Source organism: Canis lupus, chromosome 10, assembly GCF_048164855.1.
Source record: "Canis lupus baileyi chromosome 10, mCanLup2.hap1, whole genome shotgun sequence".
Classification (NCBI taxonomy): Eukaryota; Metazoa; Chordata; class Mammalia; order Carnivora; family Canidae; genus Canis; species Canis lupus.
The window spans coordinates 20089737-20102050 of NC_132847.1; positions in this window are offsets into that span (position 1 = coordinate 20089737).

Here is a 12314-nt window from a genome sequence, read left to right on the forward strand (position 1 = left end):
GTATAAGGCATTGTAAGATATAACGACTTCGGCTTTAGCTTAAGAGGTAACATTAATAACCATGTTGTTTAGATACATAATTCAGAAGGTAAATACCAAAAGGAGTGGCTAAACTAGCTGAAAGTAGTTTCCTATAAGAAGCAAAAAATGGGAGTGGGGTGAGAGAGAGGACTATTATTTGGGGCTTTTTTCAAGTTTTTATTTAAATTCCAGTTAACAGGCATATCTGTGTGGCTAGGATGATTAAGCATATGCTGTCAGCTCAGGTCATAATCTTGGGGTTCTGGGATTGAGCCCCATATCAGGCTTCCTGCTCAGCAGGGAGTCTGCTTCTCTCTCTCTTCTTCTGTCTCTCCCCCTGCTCATTCTCTCTCTCAAGTGAATAAATAAAATCTTTAAAATTCATTAATTAATTAATTCCAGTTAACACAGAGTGTAATAATAGTTTTAGGTATATAATTTAGTGATTGATCACATATACAAACATGACGTTCATCCCAAGTGCCCTCTCTAATACCCATCACCCATGTAACCCATCCTCCCATCTACCTGCCCTCAGGCAACCCTCAGATTATTCTCTACAATTAAGAGTCTGGTCTCTGGTTTGTATCTCTCTCTTTTTTTCCCATGTTCATCTGTTTTGTTTATTAAATTCTACATACTAGTGAAATCATATGGTATTTATCTTTCTCTGACTTATTTTGCTTTGCATAGTACTCTATCTAGCTCCATCCACATCATTATTGCAAATGGCAAGATTTCATTCTTGAGTAATATTCCATTGTGTATATACACCATGTCTTCTTTATACATTCATCAGTCAGTGAACATTTGGGCTCTTTCCATAATTTGGCTGTTATTGATAATGCTGCTATATATATTAGAGAGCCACATATCTTTTCAAATCAGTGTTTTTGTATCCTTCGGGAAATACCTACTGGTGCAATTGCTGGATCATAGGGTAGTTTTATTTTTAATTTTTCAAGGAACCTGCATACTGTTTTCCAGAGTGGCTATACCAGTTTGCATTCCTACCAACAGCGTAAGGGGATTCCACTTTCTCCACATCCTCACCAGCACCTGTTGTTTCCTGTGTTGTTGATTTTTAGCCATTTTGACAGGTGTGAGGTGATAACTCATGGTAGTTTTGATTGTAATGCCCTGATGATGAGTGATGTTGAGCATCTTTTCATGTGTCTGTTAGCCTTCTGGATATCTTCTTTGGAAAAAGTCTGTTCATGTCTAATGCCCATTTTTTAATTGGATTATTCGGGTTTTTTTTTTTTTTTCGGTGTTGAGTTTGATAAATTCCTTACATATTTTGGATACTATCCCTTTATCAGATGTGTCATTTGCAAATTCTTCTTCAGTTCAATTGGCTGCCTTCCAGTTTTGTTGATTGAATATTCCTTTGTTGTGCAGAGCTTTTTTATGTTGGTGAAGTCCCAAAAGCTTTATTTTTGGTTTTGTTTCCCTTGCCTCAAGAGATATATCTTGTGAGAATTTGCTACAGCCAATGTCAGAAAGATTACTGCCTTGTTCTCCTCTAGGATTTTGATGGTTTCCTGACTCACATATAGGTCTTTCATCCATTTTGAATTTATTTTTTTGGATGGTTAAGAAAGTGGTTCCATTTCATTCTTCTGCATGCTGCTGTCCAGTTTTTCCAACAGTGTTTGTTGAAGAGACTGTCTTTTTTCACTGGATAGTCTTTTCCTGCTTTCCTGATTAGTTGACCACATAGTTGTGGGTTCATTTCTAGGTTTTCTTTTCTGTTCCACTGATCTGTGTGTCTGTTTTTGTACCAGTACCATACTGTCTCGATGACTACAGCTTAGTAATATAACTTGAAGTCCAGAATCGTGATGCCTCCAGCTTTGCTTTTCTTTGTCACAATTGTTTTGACTATTCAGGATATTTTGTGGTTCCATACACATCTTGGGATTGTTCTAGTTCTGTAGAAAGTGCTGGTGGTATTTTGATAGGAATTGCATTGAATGTAAATATTGCTTTAGGTAGCATAGACATTTTAACAATATTTGTTCTTCCAATCCATGGGCATGGAATATCTTACCATTTCTTTGTTATCATCTTGAATTTGTTTTATAGTTTTCAGAGTACAGATCTTTTAACTCTTCAGTTAGGTTTATTCCTAGCTATCTTATGGTTTTTAGTGAAACTATAATTGGGATTAATTCCTTGATTTCTCTTTCTGCTGCTTTATTATTGGTGTATAGAAAAGCAACAGATATGTTCGTTGATTTTGCATACTGTGACTTCACTGGTTTTATTTATCAGTTCTAACAACTTTGGTGGAGTCTTTGGGTTTTCTATATAGAGTATCATGTCATCTGCCCCCTAGTGAAAGTTTGCCAATTTGGATACCTTTTATATCTTTCTGTTGTCTGATTGCTGAGGCTAGGACTTCCAGTACTATGTTAAATAATAGTAGTGAGAGTGGACATCCCTGCTTGCTCCCGACCTCAGAGGAAAAGCTCTCATTTGTTCCCCATTGAGAATAGGTTTTTCATATATGGCCTTTATGATGTTGAGGTATGTTCCCTCTAAGCCTACTTTGTTGAGTGTTTTATCCTGAGTGGATGTTGTACTTGGTCAAATGCTTTTGCTGCATTTGTTGAGAGAATCATATGTTTCTCACCCTTTGTTTTATTAATGTGGTGTATTACACTGATTGATTTGGAAATATAGAACCACCCTTGCAGCCCAAAAATAAATCACAGTTGATAACATGAATGATTATTTTGTTAAGATACTCCTGGGTTTGATTGGGTAGTATTTTGTTGAGAATTTTACATCTAGGAACACTTGGGTGGCTCAGTGGTTGAGCACCTGCCTTTGGCCCAGGGCGTGATCCTGGAGTCCTGGGATTCACATTGGGCTCCCTGCATGGAGCCCGCCTCTCTCTCTCTCTCTCTGTCTCTCATGAATAAATAAATAAAATCTTTTTTTTTTTTAAAGAATTTTACATCTATAGTCATCAGGAATATTGGCCTGTAGTTATCTTTTTTAGTGGAGTCTCTGTCTGATTTTGGAATGAGGGTAATGCTGGCCTCATATAGAATGAGTTTGGAAGTTTTTCTTGTATTTATATATTTTTTGCAATAGTTTGAGAAGAATTAACCCTTCTTCAAATGTTTGGTAGAATTCCTCTGTGAAGCCATCTGGCCCTGACTTTTGTTCTTGGGAGATTGATTACTGTTTCAATTTCTTTGCTTGTTATTGGTCTGTCAAGTTTTCTTTTCTTTCTGTTTCAGTTTTGGTAGTTTATGTTTGTAGAAATTTATCCATTTCTTCCAGATTGTCTAATTTATTAGCATATAGTTTTCCCAATATTCTCTTATAATTGTATTTCTGTAATGTTGGTTGTTATGTCTCTCATTTGTGAATTTATTTATTTAGGTCCTTTCACTTTTCTTTTTGGTAAGTCTGGCTAGGAGGTTACTAATTTTATTAATTCTTTCAAAGACCCAGCTCTGGTTTCACTGATCTGTTATACTGAGTTTTTTTTTTTTTTTCCTTTCAGTCTCTGTATCATTTATTTCTGCTCTAATCTATATCATTTCCCTTCTTCTGCTGGCTTTAGGCTTCATTTGTTGATCTTTTTCTAGCTCCCTTAGGTGTTAAGTTAGATTAGTTGAGATTTTTCTTGCTTCTTGAGGTAGGCCTGTATTGTTGTCCCCCTTCTGAGCACTTTTTCTGCATCCTAAAGATTTTGGATTGTCGTGTTTTTATTTCCATATTTTTCAAACATTTCCAAATTTTTTAATGTCTTCTTTAATTTCCTTTTTGACACATTCATTCTTACTAATATGTTCTTTAATCTCCATGTGGTCTTTCCAAGGTTTTTCTCTTGGCTGACTTCAAGTTTCATGGCGTTGTGGTCAGAAAATGTGCGTAGTAAATCTCAATCTTTTTGTACTTGTTGAGAACTGATTTGTGACCTAGTGTGTGATCTATTCTGGAGAATGTCTCATGTGCACTCGAAAAGATAAAGTATTTTGTTGCTTTAAGATGGAATGTTCTGAATATATCTGTTAAGTCCATGTGGTCCAGTATATGATGCAAAACCATTATTAACTTGTTGATTTTTTGCTTAGATGATCTGTCCATTGATGTACATGGGGCATTAAAGTCCCCTACTATTTTTGTGTTATTAACAATGAGACCCGTTATGTTTGTTATTGTTTCATATATTTGGGTGCTCCCAAGTTGGGGCCATAAATATTTACAATTGTTGGATAGTTCCCCTTATTATAATATAGAGCTCTTCTTCATCTCTTGCTACAGGCTTTGGTTTAAAATTTAGTTTGATTTAAGTACAGCTACTCTGGCTTTCTTTTGATGGAGGACTACTATTTTTCATAGTAAACCTTTGGTTACCATTTTACCTTTCAAACTATACATGAATATCTTTTAGCAAATTAGAAGATAAATTTACATTTTTAAATATTAACTATTTTAGAGAGAGAGAGAGAGAGAGAGAGAGAGCATGCCCTTGCAGTGGGAAGAGACAGAGGGAGGGAGAAACTTAAGCTGTGCTGTGCTGAGCCTGGAGCCCAATATGGGACTCAGTCATGACCCTGAAACCACAACCTGAGCCACAACCCAGAGTCTGATGCTTAACCAACTGCGCCACCCAGGAGCCCCTAAATTTACATTTTATTTTATTTTTTTAAATTATTTTTTTAAAAGATTTTATTTACTGATTCATGAGAGACATTGAGAAAGAGGCAGAGACACAGGCAGAAGGAGAAGCAGGCTCCCTGCAGGGAGTCTGATGTGGGACTCGATCCCAGGACCCCGGGATCACACCCTGAGCTGAAGGCAGACGCTAAACCACTGAGCCACCCAGGTGCCCCTAAATTCACATTTTAAAAAGATACCTTAGTCTGGAAGCTTCACAGCTCTTCACTTCTTGGTGATTCCCTGGTGACAGCTCCATGATAAATTTTTCTCTCCTTCCTTCCTTCCTTCCTTCCTTCCTTCCTTCCTTCCTTCCTTCCTTCCTTCCTTCCTTTCCTTCTTGTATAATGAATATACAGTATTATATTCATTTCAAATGTACAATACAGTGATTGAGCTGTATTGTTAGTCAGTGCTGACCATGATAAGTGTACTGTTATCTCCTTCACTTATTCTACCTCCCACTGCCCTCCTCTCCAGTAACCAGTTTATTTTCTATAGTTAAGAGTGGTTTTATTTTGGGGGGGGGAGGGTGTTTCTTTTTCTATTCATTTGTTTCTTAAATTACACATATGAGTGAATTCATGTGGCATTTGTCTTTCTCTGCCTGATTTTACTTAGCATTATACCCTTTAGAGCCATCCATGTTTTTGCAAATGGCAATATTTCACTCTCTTATGACAGAGTTGTATTCTCTTGTATACTCCACATCTTCTTTATCTGTTCATCTATTGATGGACATTTGAGTTATTTCCATATTTTGGCTATTGTAAATAATGTTGCAATGGGCACAGGGGTGTATATATCTTTTCTAATTATTGTTTTCATATTCTTTGGGTAAATACCTAATAGTAGAATTACTGGACCATATAATTATTCTATTTTTAATTTCTTGAGCAACCTTCATACCATTTTCCACAGTGGGTGCAGTGCACCAGTTTGCATTCCATCAACAGTGTGTGAGAGTTCCTTTTTCTCCACATCCTCACTAACACTTGTTTCTTGTGTTTTTTATTTTAGCCATTCTGATGGGTGTGAGATGGCATCTTCATTGTTAGTTTTAATTGGCATTTCCCTAAGCTAGGTGATATTGAGTATCTTTTCATGTTTGTTGGCCATTTGTAGTCTTCTGTGGAGAAATATCTGTTTGTGTCTTCTGCCCACTTTTAAATTCAGTTATTTGGTTTTTTTGTGTGTTGAGTTTTGTAAGCTCTTGATATATTTTGGATACTAAACTTTTATTGAATATTCCCTGATGAATTTTTATATTCACTTATTAACATTTAGACCCATGATTTCATACTCATAGCTCAAAGTTTATACCTGGTTTGCAGATGTGCTTTTTATGGTTTGCACAATGTTGGTCCAAGGAGGGCTTTTCAAGTACAAATTAGGGGCCATTATCTAAAATCGGGAGATTCACACACACACAAAAATGTGATTTCTAGTTTCTGTTGAAAAATCAGAGACTCTGGCAACACTTGGGTCATCTTCCAATGTAGCACAAATTAGCTGGATCTGAATAGCCACAGCCCATTTCACATGCATCATGCCCTCTCTAGTTCTCTGTAGTCTCTACCAGTTTCTATTTTTCTCTTTGACAGTGAAACAAAGTATCAATTGCCATTTATCACTGTGCTTGTGCTCTTGCTTTTTTATAGTGGAGTTAGGAAAAATGTTTTGCCCTCAAAATTGGGAAATAAAAATGAAAGAGCAGTATATTTTTTAAAGAAAAATGGGAATCCCGTATTTCTTACTAGAATTGAAGAGGATGCTATTTACTCAGTAAGCAAACCAAATGTGTCTGTGTTAGAACAATGCAGACTAAGACATTATATTTTTAAAAGATTTATTTATTTGTTTGAGAGAGAGACATTATTTTTTAAAAGATTTATTTATTTATTTAGGGAAATATAAGCTATTTCTTATATAAACAGTAAGGTATATAGTAAGAGGGCAGAGACAGAGGGAGAGAGGGAATCCTCTAGCAGACTATCAGCTGAGTGCAGACCCCACATGGGGCTGGATTCCAGGACCTCAAGATCATGACCTAAGCTGAAATTAGGAGTCAACTGTTCAACCAACTGAGCTACCCAGGCTCCCCCAGATTAAGACATTATTATGAAACATGATTCTTTGGTCAGAATTATGATAAGTGTATGTAAGTTAAAAAAAAATGCTTAGTGCCTGGGATATAAAAGACTATAATTTTTAATAAGTTTTACTTTTTTTCTATATGTATAAAGATAACTAGTACTATGTGGAATGCAATTATGTCCTAAGTAAAAGTATTATCTAGTTTTTAAAATATTGTCTGGCAGATAAGAATATTTCTTAATGCAACAAAAATGGTGAACCTAAAATCACAGATAATAGTTTCTAAATTAATTCTCACCAGAAGTACTAATCATCAGCATGTTGAAGATTTAGCTGATAATTCTCAGAACAATTGCATGAAAAATGCTAAATTGTTTATGGTATTATTCTCTGGCAGGTGTTGAGAATACAGATGTAAATAATTTCACCTAAAAAATATTTTGACAGAATTCTTGCATGATCAAAAAGATTTGGACGTGTTGTCCATGACAAGTACTGCACTAAGAACTGATTAAATTTTTGTTTTGAGGGCAGCCTCGGTGGCGCAGTGGTTTAGCGCCGCCTGCAGCCGGGGGCGTGATCCTGGAGACCTGGGATCGAGTCCCACGTCAGGCTCTCTGTGTGGTGCCTGCTTCTCCCTCTGCCTGTGTCTCTGCCTCTCTCTCTCTCTCTCTGTCTCTATGAATAAATAAAATAAAATCTTTAAAATAAATAAATAAATTTTTGTTTTGAAAAACATCTTATAAATTTTAACATAAACTGGTCAAAATTGTAAGGAGTGCCTACACATTATACAGCTGAGGAATGGTCCTTCTGACAGTGGATCTGTTATAGAAAAATGAAAATAAACAACATTTTGTAATGTTGTGTGAGCTTAAGTTCATTGCATCATTCAACACGATGGAATTGTATTCAGAAGTTCAAAGCAGAGGTGCCTGGCTGGCTCAATCAGTAGGGCATGTGACTTGATCTTGGGGTCATGATTTCAAGTCCCATGTTGGGCATAGAGCTTATGTAAAAAGAGAAAGTTTAAAGTGAAAGCCTTCATGTGTCATAAGATTTGTCAGTGCAAGGATAAAAAGTTCTAACTCAAGTTGACTTAAAAATAAGAAACTAACAATTTCATAAGCAGAACTTCCAGAAAAATGGTTTTAGGATTGATGGATTCACAGTTTCAATGTGTCATTAAAGACCATATACATCAATGTCAATTTTATACTCAGCCTTTAGCAAGATGCCTAATGGATGGGGTGCTGAACACATTTTTAAAAAATGGTAATATTCAAAAGAAGAAAAAAATCAACAAATGGAAAGAGGAATTTTATGTAGACCATTGAAGCCTGTCTTGAAAGCTGAAGTTGGGTCACTTTGCTCTGAGATACGTAAACACTTAGAAGATTTTCTAGGAAAAAAAAATTAGGATTCTATGGGTTGGAAGAAAATGGATATAGATATTAGGTTGGAGCAGACAATGTTATCTTAGATGTGTTCTTCTGGCCTAAAGTGGAGACAGTTTGGTCTTGATTGATGAACTGCAATCTCATGGCGGTTGGCTCTATTAAACTGAGGTTAGGTGGTTTTCTTATGAAGTGGTGCTGAATCCTTCTATGGAAATTTTAAAACATGTAAGATCAGCTAACCAATGAAAACTGGATCAAAAATTTTTATATGAACATTTTAACCTTTGAAATCCTTTGTTCCTCAGCAAGGTCTTTAAAAGAATTTACACTGTTGTATGCTTTGATTTGCGAAATTATGATTCTGGGAAATTCTTTGCAGAGCACAGACTAGTCTGTCTCCATCAGCAGAAGTTGGTTTTCTAAATTAAAGTAACGGCCTAAGTTGCACTCCAAAAATTTGGGGGTTAAAGACTAATTTTCTAAAAAAAAAAAAAACCTCCCTTTGATTACACACTTTATGAAAATAAACTATAATTTTCCAGTTCACTTTTGTCTCCTAAATTTGAAAATGTGACTGCAAAACTACTAATGGATATTATTGAATTATAAGACTACTCAGTACTAAAATTAAATGGGATAATATTAGGAACCAGAATTCTATAAATATCTTAGTAGATGTATCCCTAAAATTCAAATCATGCTATAAAACATTATCTATGCTCCTAAGTACCTATTTTCGTGTACCACCCTTTTCAAATAAGAGACTACTTAAAAATGTGGAGGCCGAGAAAATTAAGGCCATTCCACTTTAAGTTCAGCGTTATCACAAGTACAGCCATCCCAGGCCCCTGTGAATAAGAGCAGAATTTACCTTACCTCAGTTACAGGAAGAAAACAGCTTACAGCTTAAGTCCTAGAAAGCCCCATATTAGAATAAAAACAGAGCCCAAGCCAAGGGCAGGAAGCCCCTATTAGAATGAGAACAGAGCCCAAGCCAGTGGCAGGAAGCCCCTATTAGAATAAGAACAGAGCTCAATGCCCTTGAAGGCCCCATATCAAAATGTAAACAGAACTTGAGGAATTGCTCCACCCCTTCTGGAGGTCCCCTAGACCAGTCCTTAAAACTAAGCTGAAACCCACCTCGGGGTCCAAGTCCCTGCTCCGCTGTGTCGGGTACACTTGGACCCAAGCTTGAGCTTGTAAATAAACCCTCGTGTGTTTGCATCGGTGTCGGCTCCTCGGTGGTTTCTCGGATTCGCGATCTTGGGCACAACAAAAATAAATGCTGCGCCAAATTAATGGGTCAAAAACTGAAACAATTCCTGATTTTTATAGTTTGTTGTCATAGAAAGGTGTCAGGTTTCAGACTGCAAGTCAAAGCAGTAACATGTCAAGGAAAAATTTAGGAATTAAATATTTCCATAATTAAAATGATAGTGTCCAATATTACTTTCATTTTATTTTGTTAAATGCTTACACTGAGATTATATTTCTGATAGTTGGATTTTTTTTATAGATGCCTACTTTTTGCATTTGAATTAACCTGCCTATAGGCATTTGATTTGGAATCTGTTTTAGATCTGAGTGAGTTATTTTACTTTAAACTCCCTGAAAATTGGGGCAACTGGGTGGCTCAGTTGGGTGGCTCAATCAGTTAGGTGTCTGCCTTCAGCTCAGGTCATGATCCTTGGGTCCTGGGATTGAGCCCCATCTCTGCTCCCTGCTCAGTGGGGAGCCTGCTTTTCCTTCTCCCTTTGCAGCTTTCCCTGCCTGCGAGCCTGTGCACCTATCTCTCTCTTTCTCAATCGATCAAATAAATAAATAAAATCTTAAAAAAGCAAACAAAAATACCTCCCTGAAAATTATACAAAGGACTGAGAAATGATTCCGCTTTGACCTTGTAAGGACTGCTTTCTTAATTCCAGACCTGCACTGAAGCTATTTCTTCATTGTTAAACAGTTACCACTTTGTGGTGGAGCTACCATCATTTAGTTCTAGATCTTAACAGATGTTTCGCTTAGTTTTAGGTGTCAATTTTCTGTGCCTGGCCAGAGAATGCCCAGATACTTATTTAAACATTATTCTGGGTGTGTCTGTGTGGGTGTTTCTGGATAAAATTAACATATGAATTGGTAGACTGAGTATAGTATAGCAGTTGACCTTCTCTAATGTGGGTGGGCCTCATCCAATCCTTTGAAGCCCTGAATAGAGAAATAGGCCTAGTGAAGAGGGAATTTTCTCCTGCCTAACTGCTGAAGCAAGGATGTTGGTGTTTTCTGGCCTTTATATTTGAACTAAGACATCAGCTCTTCCTGGGATTTGAGCCTGTGGGGTTTCAGCCAGTAGCTTTACCATCGGGTCTCCTGGGTCTCTCCAGCTTGCCAAATGCAGATCTTGTGACTTCTCAGCCTCCATAATTGCATGAGCCAGTTCCATCCAATAAACCTCTTTCTCTCATATATTTATAGGTATTGATATATTTTTTTCCATATATAGGGAGAGATAGAGATATACAGGTAACTATATATATATTTATGGAGAGATATATGAAGTGATTAATGTTTATATGTGTCTATATTTGTGTGTATAATATAGATAGCTATCCAATTGGTTCTCTTTCTCTTTTTAAAAGATTTTATTTATTTATTCATGAGAGACACAGAGAGAGTCAGAGACTCAGGCAGAGTGAGGAGAAGCAGGCTCCATGCAGGAGCCAGATGTGGGACTGATCCTGGAATTCCTTTGGGATCACGCCCTGAGCCAAAGGCTGACACTCATTTGCTGAGCCACCCAGAGTCCCTGATTCTCTTTCTCTAGAGAACTCTCCTACACTGGAAATAAGTTTTTTATATCCTCTTTCAGCAAAAATTAAATGAGGCATTTTACTGATTTTGTGCTTTTCTCGATTGTAGCTAGATCCAACATTTCCATATAGTCTATTTGGGCGTTAATTCTCAAACTTGAGGACCTTGTTAAATGTACTTCTAGTATACTAGGTCTGGAGTAAGGCATTAATTTCTACATTTCTAGCAAGCTTTCAGCTGATAGCCATACCACTAATCAATCCTAGGACCATTGTGTGAATAGTATCGTGTTTGAAAATTGCATTTTTGCAAATATTGGACTTACCTTAAACTTTAGCAATGTATGAAGGCTCACTTTCTGTTGTCTCTGTCTATAGATTTGTGTATTGACACTAGAACACAAAAGTTACTTTAGAGACCATAATTTTTAGAACCATTTATTGCCACCTAATGATAGCTTAGAAAAACCATGAGGTCTTAATAAGAAAACATGTTCTATGCAGAATAACTATTGTACTTTAAAGAAAATTATCAAAACTGATCTTTTACAAAGTTTCCACAAACATTTGTGACTTCTCCAATTGAACTAAATTGGATGTTAGAAAATTTTCATTCGTACCCCTCATTTTATACTTAATATTTACTATGTGTGACCTGATAAAATGAAGAAAGGCTTCAGAGTCAGACACAATTTAGGGAAATAATCTAACTTTAGGCTTAAATTTAACTTACTCTGTCAAGTGAAGCATACTCTTTACTATCATATAAGTCCTCTTTATTTGGAGCCCTTACTAAAAGTAAAAATCTCCAGAGAGTCAATAGGTTGTAGCCAACTTGAGATAGTTTCATTTCTTCATGGCATTTCCAAATTCAAGGAAGCAAGGAAATATGTTAGACGAAGCCTGACTCAGAGAACAAGTCTCTACAAGGATTTTTTTTTCCACTGCAGAATAATTCCTTAATTGTCATTTTGCTTATTGCTTTACCCTGCCAACTAATAATGTACACACATGAAGGAACATGTAAGAAACTTTAGAGGGTAGAAGAGGGATGCCTGGGTGGTTCAGTGGTTGAGCGTGATCCCGGATTCCTGGGATGGAGTCCCACCCACATCGGGCTTCTTGCGTGGAGCCTGCTTTTCCTCCCTCTGCCTGTGTCTCCCTCTCTTTCTGTGTCTCTCATGAAATAAATAAAAACACAATGTGTTTTCCTGTAGCTATCAAACCCCAATTATATGTATAATTTTAATTATATATAATCTTTGTTATAAAGATGTACTACTCCCTTTTCCTATGTCTTCTGGAAAGT